This window comes from Pleurodeles waltl, chromosome 2_1 (genome assembly GCF_031143425.1).
Source record: "Pleurodeles waltl isolate 20211129_DDA chromosome 2_1, aPleWal1.hap1.20221129, whole genome shotgun sequence".
Classification (NCBI taxonomy): Eukaryota; Metazoa; Chordata; class Amphibia; order Caudata; family Salamandridae; genus Pleurodeles; species Pleurodeles waltl.
In genome coordinates, this window is record NC_090438.1 from 571,030,629 (window position 1) to 571,043,969 (window position 13,341).

General features: G+C 45.7%; 1 protein-coding gene across 1 annotated transcript in view; it reads left to right on the forward strand.

The window, feature by feature from the left end:
* Window positions 1-13,341, forward strand: part of ITGA9 (integrin subunit alpha 9) — an 818,222-nt gene that overhangs the window by 507,233 nt on the left and 297,648 nt on the right. The window lies entirely within an intron of this gene.

Below are 13,341 nucleotides of genomic sequence, written 5' to 3' on the forward strand. Positions count from 1 at the left end.
TGCCAGCTTGTGTGTGCTAGTGAGGACAAAACGAGTAAGTCGACATGGCACTCCCCTCAGGGTGCCATGCCAGCCTCTCACTGCCTATGCAGTATAGGTAAGACACCCCTCTAGCAGGCCTTACAGCCCTAAGGCAGGGTGCACTATACCATAGGTGAGGGTACCAGTGCATGAGCATGGTACCCCTACAGTGTCTAAACAAAACCTTAGACATTGTAAGTGCAGGGTAGCCATAAGAGTATATGGTCTGGGAGTTTGTCAAACACGAACTCCACAGCACCATAATGGCTACACTGAAAACTGGGAAGTTTGGTATCAAACTTCTCAGCACAATAAATGCACACTGATGCCAGTGTGCATTTTATTGTAAAATACACCACAGAGGGCACCTTAGAGGTGCCCCCTGAAACTTAACCGACTATCTGTGTAGGCTGACTAGTTTTGGCAGCCTGCCACAACCCGAGACATGTTGCTGGCCCCATGGGGAGAGTGCCTTTGTCACTCTGAGGCCAGTAACAAAGCCTGCACTGGGTGGAGATGCTAACACCTCCCCCAGGCAGGAATTGTCACACCTGGCGGTGAGCCTCAAAGGCTCACCTCCTTTGTGCCAACCCAGCAGGACACTCCAGCTAGTGGAGTTGCCCGCCCCCTCCGGCCAGGCCCCACTTTTGGCGGCAAGGCCGGAGAAAATAATGAGAAAAACAAGGAGGAGTCACTGGCCAGTCAGGACAGCCCCTAAGGTGTCCTGAGCTGAGGTGACTCTAACTTTTAGAAATCCTCCATCTTGCAGATGGAGGATTCCCCCAATAGGGTTAGGATTGTGACCCCCTCCCCTTGGGAGGAGGCACAAAAAGGGTGTACCCACCCTCAGGGCTAGTAGCCATTGGCTACTAACCCCCCAGACCTAAACACGCCCTTAAATTTAGTATTTAAGGGCTACCCTGAACCCTAGAAAATGAGATTCCTGCAACTACAAGAAGAAGGACTGCCTAGCTGAAAACCCCTGCAGCGGAAGACCAGAAGACGACAACTGCCTTGGCTCCAGAAACTCACCGGCCTGTCTCCTGCCTTCCAAAGATCCTGCTCCAGCGACGCCTTCCAAAGGGACCAGCGACCTCGACATCCTCTGAGGACTGCCCCTGCTTCGAAAAGACAAGAAACTCCCGAGGACAGCGGACCTGCTCCAAGGAAAGCTGCAACTTTGTTTCCAGCAGCTTTGAAAGAACCCTGCAAGCTCCCCGCAAGAAGCGTGAGACTTGCAACACTGCACCCGGCGACCCCGACTCGGCTGGTGGCGATCCAACACCTCAGGAGGGACCCCAGGACTACTCTGATACTGTGAGTACCAAAACCTGTCCCCCCTGAGCCCCCACAGCGCCGCCTGCAGAGGGAATCCCGAGGCTTCCCCTGACCGCGACTCTTTGAACCTAAAGTCCCGACGCCTGGGAGAGACCCTGCACCCGCAGCCCCCAGGACCTGAAGGACCGGACTTTCACTGGAGAAGTGACCCCCAGGAGTCCCTCTCCCTTGCCCAAGTGGAGGTTTCCCCGAGGAATCCCCCCCTTGCCTGCCTGCAGCGCTGAAGAGATCCCGAGATCTCTCATAGACTAACATTGAAAACCCGACGCCTGTTTCCACACTGCACCCGGCCGCCCCCGCGCTGCTGAGGGTGAAATTTCTGTGTAGGCTTGTGTCCTCCCCGGTGCCCTACAAAACCCCTCTGGTCTGCCCTCCGAAGACGCGGGTACTTACCTGCAAGCAGACCGGAACCGGGGCACCCCCTTCTCTCCATTCTAGCCTATGCGTTTTGGGCACCACTTTGAACTCTGCACCTGACCGGCCCTGAGCTGCTGGTGTGGTGACTTTGGGGTTGCTCTGAACCCCCAACGGTGGGCTACCTTGGACCAAGAACTAAGCTCTGTAAGTGTCTTACTTACCTGGTTAACCTAACAACTACTTACCTCCCCTAGGAACTGTGAAAATTGCACTGTGTCCACTTTTAAAACAGCTATTTGCGAATAACTTGAAAAGTATACATGCAATTCTGATGATTTGAAGTTCCAAAAGTACTTACCTGCAATACCTTTCGAATGAGATATTACATGTAGAAGTTGAACCTGTGGTTCTTAAAATAAACTAAGAAAAGATATTTTTCTATATAAAAACCTATTGGCTGGATTTGTCTCTGAGTGTGTGTACCTCATTTATTGTCTATGTGTATGTACAACAAATGCTTAACACTACTCCTTGGATAAGCCTACTGCTCGACCACACTACCACAAAATAGAGCATTAGTATTATCTCTTTTTGCCACTATCTTACCTCTAAGGGGAACCCTTGGACTCTGTGCATGCTATTCCTTACTTTGAAATAGCACATACAGAGCCAACTTCCTACACTTACTACAAAGTACTGTGCAGTGCCAATATTTTTATGCCGTTTTAGATTCTCCTTTAGGCTGACTATAGTGCTTAAGGCAAGCAGTGCCTGTATTTTATGGACACTAGGCCAAAAACATGTTGTCATTATTAAATGTAAATAGTTAGCAGTGGATTGGGACCAAAGGGGAGCTAACACTGCCCATAGCCAGTAAAGGAAGGCATAGTCTATGTACAACTGTACAGAACAGTATCTTGGTGATTGGTGCAAAATTAGGCATAGTCAAGGACTTTATCACTGAGGTTTCCAGTGACTCTAATAGTGTCTTTGAGTCCTCTGATTTCCACTCACTCATGGAGGGCAAAGTCACGATGATCTTTGATACCTTGTTGTGCCTCTCTTAGAGAAGGCATCCTGCTATACAGGCTTTGTCGCTCAGTTTTGTTGATTTTTATCACTGCTAACTTTTTTATCAAGTTGGTGTGAGACGTATCTGAGCACGGGAAATCACTTGAATGAATGAATGAATAATTACATTTGTAAAGTGCACAGCTACTCCAAGGAGTGTCCTGACACTAAGGTTCAGAAAGATAAGGAGATTTACAGTGACTGCTAATTAGGATGCAAATAAATGAGTTTTTACAGCTTTACTAAGTTTAATTCCTGTGGAAACCTGTACAACAAAAGAAGAAGCCGATTCCAAGCAGCACCTGCTAACACAGAAAAGGAACAGCCACTTGTTCGGCTTTCTAGGTCTTTGGAAAAACAAGAGAAGTGCTTTTAGAAGCACATGTGAGTAAAGGGCTTTGGCTCCTACCTTATATTGATATTCCTTATTGCAGCATTTGATTGGGTAAAAGTTGTGAGCTTCTACTGACAAAGAGTGCTTGTATTGCTTTCCGTTTATGTGTGTGTATATGTGGTATTTCTATAGGAGGAACCTAGCCAAAAGGCAGTGGGGTGCGGTACAATGTCAGAGACATGCATAAAGTCAATGAGTGATAGGAGAGGTCGCTGGTTTCTGTACTGTTAATGTATTGTGATGTAATGTTACTTAAACTATTTTCTAAATCAGAGCATAGGCGGGTGTTTCTGATTGTTACAGGGATGTTGTTCCAGGTAGTGAATGTATAGTTAGAAAAGGTTTGCTGCCTCATTCTGCAGTCTGATGTTGTCCTGGCTGGGGGTGTGCCATGAACCACCAGAGATGGTGTGATTTTCTACAAGAGAAGTGAGTGTGCTGGTCATAATGGCTTTTCAAATTATGCAACTGGTTTTGAAGATGGTGTGGACCCTCAAGTGGAGCCAATGAAGTTCCATCAGGATGGAGTGATGTGATATTATTTCTTCGGGCCCCAAATGAGATGTTGTGGCATTTAGGATGCCCTTAAAGGGTGCCAGTGTAAATTCTTTGAGGCTATGGAGCAGGGTGTTACTGCCTTCCAGATACAAGAGTATGAGGGGTTGAACAGCAGTTCTGAAGTCGCTTCCTGGAAGAAATGCCTTCACTTTCTTTAGATAGGAGGGCTGATACAAATCTGTCTTTGCTGTTTTGACAACATGTTCCTTGAGGATGAAGCTGGTGTACAGGGTGAATTCAAGTGATGCAGGGCTTTGATGCCATCAAGGTTCATGTCACTGTGTCAGGTTTGTACTGTTTCTTGTTCTTGACAAATAACATGAATATGTGTTGATTGGGTTGATCTTCAGAAAGGTACTGGACATTCAGATCTGGATTATATGTATGCAGTGTTTGTGGTATTGGATGTCTGAAGTAATGGAGTCTTTCAAAAAGAGTTTTGTATTCTATTGGTGAATTTTAATGCTCTTATCTGTGAGTAGAGCACTTAGTGGCTCCATGTGGAGGTTGCAGGTGACATGGAACTCTGGGGGACTGCACAGGTGATTGTGATCTTTTCAGAGCTGGAGGTGCTCATGTCATCAAACTAGTGTCTGTTGGAAAGCTAAGAGGAGAATGTAGGACATTGCAGGTGAATCCCATTAAAGACTCCAGGGAATGTATGAGGTGGGCTAATCGAATGGTTCAAAGGCAGGTGAGAGATTCAGCAATACCTGTAGGCAGGGTTATCTTTATCTGTGGTCAGGAGGGCATCGTCTTCGATGTGTAAGGTAGTGGTCTCCATGCTGCACTGTGATATAAAGTCAGACTGGTAGTCGTTTGGGAGATAGGTAGTATTAGTCTGATCTCAGAGTTGAATGGAAACTTCTTTTTCAATGATCTCGTAGGTGAGTGATGGGCTGGTACTTTATGAGCTCATCAGTGTCTAGTGTAGGTTTCTTTAGGAGTGGAAACATATGGTCTGTCTTCAGAGGTTCTAGGAAGATGCCTTGAGTGAGGGAGGCATTGACAGTGGTGGGTGAGGGTAGAAAGCATCCCTAGAAAGATCTATGATGAAGGACACGGTTAAGACATAATCTTCATTGATGCCCTGGAAACTTATACTCAATAAAGTAGGCCTGAGTTGGTTGTAGTGACAATATTATTATGCTGTATGTCAGTTGTCATCAATGTTATTTGTTTATTATGAAAAGTTAAACCAAGAGCAGTAGCTCTGATTTATTTGTTGTGAAAGGTGTATTCTAAAGTATATGGGTCTTTACAAATTGATTATTTTACACTTTGATAAAGCTTGTACACATATATGTTCTTTCATGGAATTTCATAATTACCAAAGTAACACTTGGTTACTCCAGGTGACAACCCTGGGTATACCTTACGAAGGGGGTTAGGGGAGCGGTAGAAGATCTTCAATATGAGACCCACCATAACTTGGTACATATTTGTAATTGTTTGCATGGTATTTATCTGTGTGTGTATTAAATAAATAAGAGCATGTAGCGTGGAACAATGGGTCAGCCCATTTCAGCCATTGGTTCTATTACCCTACGAGTGACAGAATTTCTCCTCATCACATGTACTCATCCTCCTGAATTTGAATGTGCTTCAGTGCCAAGGCTGATGGTCAATACTTTTGTTTTCCATTGTAGTGTTTAATAGGCCACTTGCATTTCTTTTCTTGCCCTTCTTTTTATTGTTTTGTAGTGTTGTGCACATCTAGTTCAATAGGATCTGTTTGGTCAGGGAAGATGCAAGAATTTGTCCACTTGCTTTTAATCTTCACACTTTGCTTAAGGCCTCTAATATCTAAATATAAATATAACATAAAGCAGTATGTCATATTTGTATTAGGAAACAATGTGTGTGGTATTGTATATGATTAAATCTCTGTCTCCGCGTTCATAACTTAGTACATTGACCATGGGTTCCATCATCACCACTTCAAAGATTAGGGGTGAATAAGGACACTCCTGGTGAGTCTGCATGTCTATTTTATATGGTTCCAACACCATTTGTCCTGTCTTTCAACAGGCTGTTTGTTGTGCCAACAGCAGGGTGAACTATGACCTGATGTTATGTCCAAACCCAAGACCGTGAATATGCTGTGCCAATCTATTGCATCAACCACTTTTTCCCGGTCAATTTCAACTGCTACAGATCTGATCTTAGTGTGGTGCACAGGATATTTTTTACAACATGGGACAGTCTCCTAAGACTGGGGGATGAATTCCAACATGAAAGAGACACACTTTGCTCAGGGTTGTCGATAGTTGGCTAGGGACCTCAAATTTGGTTTGCCATGAATTTGCTAAGGATTTTGTTGTCAGTGTTAAACAGTGACAATGGTCGATAGGACTTTCTATCAAAGGGGATGTGTCAGGGATTTGGGTTTTTCATTGAAATTTTCATCAGTTCTGCCTTAGAATCTGATAGCTTTTCCATCTCTAAAGACACAGAGTATACCTCTACTATTTTTCGGGAAAGTCACATAGAATTTGGTTGGTAATCCTTTAGCTCCTGAGGTTTTGCATCTGGCTAGATCAGTTATCACCTTCCTAAGCTCCTTGACAGTCAGAGGGGCCTCCAATACTTCAAGGGTGCCATAAGGTTGTCAAACAGACACCTCAACATTTCCTTTATATAACTGTGAGTAGAAATAAAAAGGACACCTGATTAATACCCAGTTGGGTTTGTATCACCTCTTCCTCTGTGTTCTGCATTGTAGTGCTAGAAGTCCCTCCAGCTTCTGGTTTGGTCAACCAGGACTTCAGCTTCCTGGATTTGCATCTGCACTTGCCTTTTCGTTATGTATTCTTTTTAGACTACACACCTTATTTTTCCCTGTGTTGCAGTAGGTCTTGCAAACTGCTTACCAATCCTTGCTTTTCATTGCTGCAGTTCCAAATGCAGCCCTCCCTTGCCAATATTGTGAGGGCAGGGGCATTTGGATCACTCTGCCTCTGCTGAACTGTCCAGCACATGCCGTTCACCTTGTGCTGCTCCCTTGCAGATTCTCCCATGCTGCCTCTTTGTCCCAAGAGCAGCTGCAGATGCTTTGCTTCAGTGCTCATACTTCAGCCAGCCAGGTCCCTTTGCTTGATCCTCCACCTTGCTCATGGCCCGTCTGCTCACTTATACAGTAGCATATCTGGCCTGGATCCATGTGGTGAGCCAGTGCGGACATCACTGCCAGGACTTCTTCTGTGGCTCTGTGGGAGCACTCCCGCAATCGAGGTCTAACGCCACCTCGGCATCTATCAACAGGTGCATGCACTGCTATCTCTTCTGATGGTTTCCGGTTGCTTTAAGCCTTCAGTATCTTTCCTGACCCTTCCTGGGTGTGGATCCTCACCTTAACTTGGCTGCTAACTTTGGGGGAAGGTCTCATACGTGAACCCACTCAGATTATCCCTCTCTGTCTCTCTTGCCACAGGGAAAACATCAGTGGCGCAGAAGGTAGGGTTCCCTGTGAAGTTGCGGGCGCTGTCTGCCCTTATGGAGCCTTGTCGCACAAAGCATGATTCCTGAGCTACAAGCGTGCAACTCCTCTGAAATGCACCCCATTCCATGGGCCCAGGCACCCCAAATTCCAACAAAATTGATCAGGACAATCTAACGCATAGCCCACGCTTCTAAATGTAAATTTACACACTCAAAAATATTTGTGTGAATAAATCATGCTTACAAGTGCAAACCTGACCTTTATGAATTCAAAAAGTGCTATTGTACTCATAAAAAACGAATTCTTATATCTGCGAGACAAACTTTAATTCACAAAAATGTCCGTGAATTGGGCCCTGTTTGTTTTAGGTGAGAATTCATTGGAAATAAGAAGTTCTTATTCACAGTGTTAGAAATTCCAAATGCCGTGGGCGTTGTTATACGTAAAAATCGGAACTATAACTGCAGCCTAATCAAGATTAAATAGGACATGCTCTCCAATTCACTGCCAATGCAGATACTAAACCATTCAAATTACCACAATATTGTCGCAAGTTTTTAAATCTAAAATGTGAAAACAAACTAATTATTAGGTGTGAAACGATACATGTATATGTAAGATAAACTTCATCACTAGACCAACATGAATACAGAGCCACACACAGATAGTGATGCTGACCATCATTCAGGGCCGAGAGCATTTTTAATGACTATTTTGAAACCTTGAAATCCCTCCGATGATTCTTTAGTGTTGCTTGTAGCTGATTGGTTGAAACTTGTAATCCAAATCAACCTTATAAATCCCCTCACCCTTTCCAAGGGAAGCTCCTGGAACAAACTTGAAGATGGCTCCAGCTTTGACCTCTCCTTGCATTCCACATATAAATCGCTGACATTAGGGCCTTGTTACTTCCGTCCAGCTCTGTCCTGGCTCTGCTTAGTTTCACATGCTAATTGATTCCTCATTGAGTTCATGTCTTCAAGATGTGGAAAGAGATGTCAATCAAATGCCTGAAAAGAAGTTTTAGAGCGTCTTTAATGAATATCCTATTAGTTGGATTCCAAAGCTACTATTAATGAGCAGTACACACCAATATTGAAAGTGAAAGGAAGGAAAGGTAAATTATAATTTAACTGAGAATAAATTATTTACATGTGCGTTTTTATTCTTTTCCTAACATTTAGCTACAATGGGTTACTCTACTCTGGCATTTTAGATCCCAGCCTCGAAAACAATTCAGTTTGGCTTAGGTTCAAAAGTAGACTGGTGCGATATTAATTTATCTGAAACTGTCCCCTAGTGTTTAATTAACCCCACAAAGGAAACATGCAAGGAAAACCTTAATGTTAATGGTAAAGAGGGCACAGCCATGCCATTGTTCTGAGTCTGTGTGGCTGGGCCTTATATGGTCATTTATACCAATATCTAATTACAGGTGCAGAATAACCACCACAAACATTTACCTTTGGTAACGGGCTAGTTTTTGTACCCAATTAACAAAATAATGGTTCAGAAAATGGGGAGCAATGTCCGTAAATAGAATTTGAACCCAAATCGCTGGCATTAAAAGGCCATGTTTATTGGGTCGAGCATAGCAGCGCACATGTGCTGCATTCCTGACGTGTTGGTATGTATCTGAGCTTTTAACAATGCCCACCTCATGCCCATCACTATCACTCGTTCGTGGGCTGGCCCTTCAAAAATCCTTTGATGACATTGGTAAATGGTTTACGTTTGTCCCTCCTTGGGGAGGTTTTGTTACCGCCTTAGCTATTGCCCCTGTTACATGACTAATTGCACTTTTGCCGATAAGTTTGACTGCGAGTTAACTTCTTTTTCCTTTTGTGTGTCTCCTTATCGCTGATGCTCATGGCGGCCGTGGAGCTGTGAATTGGCTCGCTTATGTGAAACTGTATTCCTTTTGATTTTCAAGTTATGTGGCAAGAAAAGTCCGGTTAGGAGTTTACAGCGCAAGTAGCTCTAACTCAAGCAAATGCGAGACACATTGCATTGCAAATTCTTGTTTTTTATGCAGTCAAAACAAATGGTAAGTGCCTGGGCAAAGACTGGAGCTGGAACAATTTGAGTCCTGGTCCTAAACGGTATTTAGTACTAATGTAGGTGTAAATACCATTTGCATGCATTTTAGCCCTAATGACCAAATGTAATTTAGGTTGTACATACGGGTATATATTTTGGCGCAGTGGCGTAGCTAGTGTGTCATGGGCTCTAATGCCAGGATGGAAATGGGCCACCTGCTTGCTGTTTGAATCATAAAAATCAGCAATAATCAGAATCTAGTGTGCCCCTCAAGATTCTGGGTCCTGGTGCCAATGATCGTGCTGCGCCAATGGAAGTTATGCCCTGGCCTTTTGTGTTTGGCTATGTGGTACATTTTGACATCATTGATAAAAGCCTATTGATGGATGTGTTTCCTAGCAAAATTATTTTTCCCTGCTTTGCTCATTACCATGCTGTTTTGGTAGATAGTGATGCGGTGTTCATTAATATGCTGTCAATTTCAGTGCATGTAATACTTCAATGCACTTGCCATTAAAGTGTATACAAGCATAACATGAGTAAAATTTCTTCAATATTGCAGTCGAGGTGGTTCTATGTATCTCTAGGATCATGCCTCTTGCTATCACTGTTCTAAGGCGGACGAAGACATCTATATTTTGACAGCAAATGCAAATTGTGTAGTGTCAAAGGCTGTGTCATGTTATGTTTGTAGACCTAGGATGCTCTTTCCACAGATATCGCCTCAAAGTGCCAAACATAGGCAAACTATGAACTCCATTGACAGTTGAGTTCATGGTTAAAACACAGCTCACATATCGCAGAATCTTCAGAGTTGACAGTGGTGTTCAGCCTGTCTCAGAGAGACTGAGCAAAGGGAAAGTCCCCAGTACAGAGATGGACCAGCCTTCTTTGTTGACTTAAGTGAAGCAGGGAAATACTAGGGCGACGTTATTCAAAGTACGGCCCGCGGGCAGCCAGCGGCCCCACGGACCTTCCTTGGCGGCCCGCGGACACGTACAGGAAACGCCATATAATAATGGCCGCAGTATATAAACATAGAAGAGGGCCACGGGAGCATGCGCAATCGTGGCTTCTTTGCGCATGCTCCCGCGGCCCTCCTCTATGTTTACCTACGGCGACCATTATTTATGGCGTTTCCGTGACGATCCTGGAAGCCAAAGCCCCATAAAAGTTAGCGCTTGCAGCTAACTTTTACGGGGCTTTTTCGTCTGCTTCCTGTCACCGGCTCCACGTCCGCTGCCTGCTGTTCTACATTTGTGGCATCTTTACAGTGCTTTATTGAGGCAGGTAAGGCTCTTTGGTTATTTATTTATTTGTTTTTAATGTAGTGTGTGTGTTACTGGGGTAGGGGTGAGAGCAGATTGCGCTGTGTGTGTGCACTGTGTGTGTTACTGGGGTAGGGGTGTGAGCAGATGGCGCTGTGTGTGTTACTGGGGTAGGGGTGAGAGCAGATGGCGCTGTGTGTGTGCGCTGTGTGTGTGTTACTGGGGTAGGGGTGAGAGCAGATTGCGCAGTGTGTGTGCGCTGTGTGTGTGTTACTGGTGTAGGGGTGAGAGCAGATGGCGCTGTGTGTGTGCGCTGTGTGTGTGTGTTACTGGGGTAGGGGTGAGAGCAGATGGCGCTGTGTGTGTGCGCTGTGTGAGTGTTACTGGGGTAGGGGTGAGAGCAGATGGCGCTGTGTGTGTGCGCTGTGTGTTTGTGTTACTGGGGTAGGGGTGAGAGCAGATGGCGTTGTGTGTGTGCGCTGTGTGTGTGTTACTGGGGTAGGGGTGAGAGCAGATTGCGCTGTGTGTGTGCGCTGTGTGTGTGTGTTACTGGGGTAGGGGTGAGAGCAGATGGCGCTGTGTGTGTGCGCTGTGTGTGTGATACTGGGGTAGGGGTGAGAGCAGATGGCGCTGTGTGTGTTACTGGGGTAGGGGTGAGAGCAGATGGCGCTGTGTGCAGATGGCGCTGTGTGTGTTACTGGGGTAGGGGTGAGAGCAGATGGCGCTGTGTGTGTATGGCGCTGTGTGTGTTACTGGGGTAGGGGTGAGAGCAGATGGCGCTGTGTGTGTTACTGGGGTAGGGGTGAGAGTAGATGGCGCTGTGTGCAGATGGCGCTGTGTGTGTTACTGGGGTAGGGGTGAGAGCAGATGGCGCTGTGTGCAGATGGCGCTGTGTGTGTTACTGGGGTAGGGGTGAGAGCAGATGGCGCTGTGTGCAGATGGCGCTGTGTGTGTAAGGCGCTGTGTGTGTTACTGGGGTAGGGGTGAGAGCAGATGGCGCTGTGTGTGTTACTGGGGTAGGAGTGAGAGCAGATGGCGCTGTGTGTGATACTGGGGTAGGGGTGAGAGCAGATGGCGCTGTGTGCAGATGGCGCTGTGTGCAGATGGCGCTGTGTGTGTATGGCGCTGTGTGTGTTACTGGGGTAGGGGTGAGAGCAGATGGCGCTGTGTGTGATACTGGGGTAGGGGTGAGAGCAGATGGCGCTGTGTGCAGATGGCGCTATGTGTGTATGGCGCTGTGTGTGTTAAGCAATGTTTTGAAAAAGGGGGTGGGGTGGTTGTGCCCCCTATAAGCCCCGCCCCCCCACCCCTTCAGTGCGGCCCTCGGCCGCAAACCATACTGCAATTTTGGCCCCCGAGAAAAAGTTTGTGAGTACCCATGTACTAGGGGAATGATCTTGCATCATGCAGACATTTCAAAAGAAGTTTAGTGGTAGAAATTGAATTAAGACACCATTTCAACAAGAGGGCATTAAATATAATGTTCTTGCTATGTTGGAGTCAGTGCATAGTCTTAAGTGCTGGGAGACCTGATGACAATGGTTAGTGAGGAGGGAACCTATGATATTTCGCACCTGTTACAAGCACCCCCACCCAGGAAATACAGTTTGTAGTCATAACAACTAGTTTGAAGAACATTGGTGATGGTTACATAGTGTCGGAAGATTAAACAAGATTTGGCAAAGCTAATAGGTCTCCCCTATGAATGAGCCTTTGCCAATGTGTTTTAGCAATGTTGTACACCAGTGTGGCTGCTGTTCAGCATGGCTAAAAGTTAGTGGTGTAGAGGAGAGTTGCATGGGTTGTCATAGAGTGTAATGGTGAAGTCTGGAGTAGAGTGGTGTAGAATGGAGTGGCAGAGTGTTGTGTATTGGAGTGGCATAGTGTGGTGATGTATTGCCTGGCATTCACTGGAGTGGCATAGGGTAGACTGGCCTGGTGTGGAATGCCTTGGCATAGATAGAGTGTTGCAGAGTATAGTGAGTAGAGTGCAATGGCATTAAGTGCAGTGGCATTGAATTCAGTGGCATACAATTTAGCATTGGAGAATGCAGTGGCATTGATTAGAGTGATGCATAGTAGAGTGCAGTGGTGCAGAGTGAAGTGGCACAGAGAAGAGTGGCCAGAGTAGAGTGGCACAGAGTAGACTGGTGCAGAGTAGAGTGGCACAGAGAAGAGTGGCATAGAGTACAAATTTTCATAGGGTGCAGTGACAGAGAGCAGAGTGGCATAGAGTGGTGCAGAGTGGAGTGACCTAGAGTTTAGTGATGCAGAGAGCAGTGGCACAGAGTAGAGTTGAGTGGCATAGAGTGCAGTGATGTAGTGTGCAGATTAGAGGTGAGTGGCATAGAGTGTATTGGTGCAGAGTAGAGTAGCATAGAGTGGTGCAGAGTAGAGTAAAGTGCCATAGATTGCAGTGGCATAGAGTGCAATGGCATAGAGTGGAGTACCGTAGAGTGGAGTAGTGCACAGTAGAGCGTCATAGAGTTCAGTGGCAGAGGGTGCAGTGTTACAGAGTAGAATGTCAGAGTGGAGTGGAGTAAAGTGGCGTAGAGAGCAGTGGGATATGGCTATTGTTTTATTTTTCATCTGCTGGCTCATCCAGGGGGTTGACGCCCCTCTGCCATTGTGGAGGAGCCGCCCCTGGTCTGAAGCCTCGCTCCTAACCACCACCATCCCGGCCAATGCCAGGCATCTTCTGGAGTATGTCACCTGATGTGCTTTTCATTGCGCCACATCCGTCCTGTTCTGAAGATATTTTTCCATAAACCATAGCCTTGATTGGTGGCTTTCTGTGTCATTTCAAGTTTATTATTTTTAGTATTTCTTTATTAGATTTATATGCTAATGAG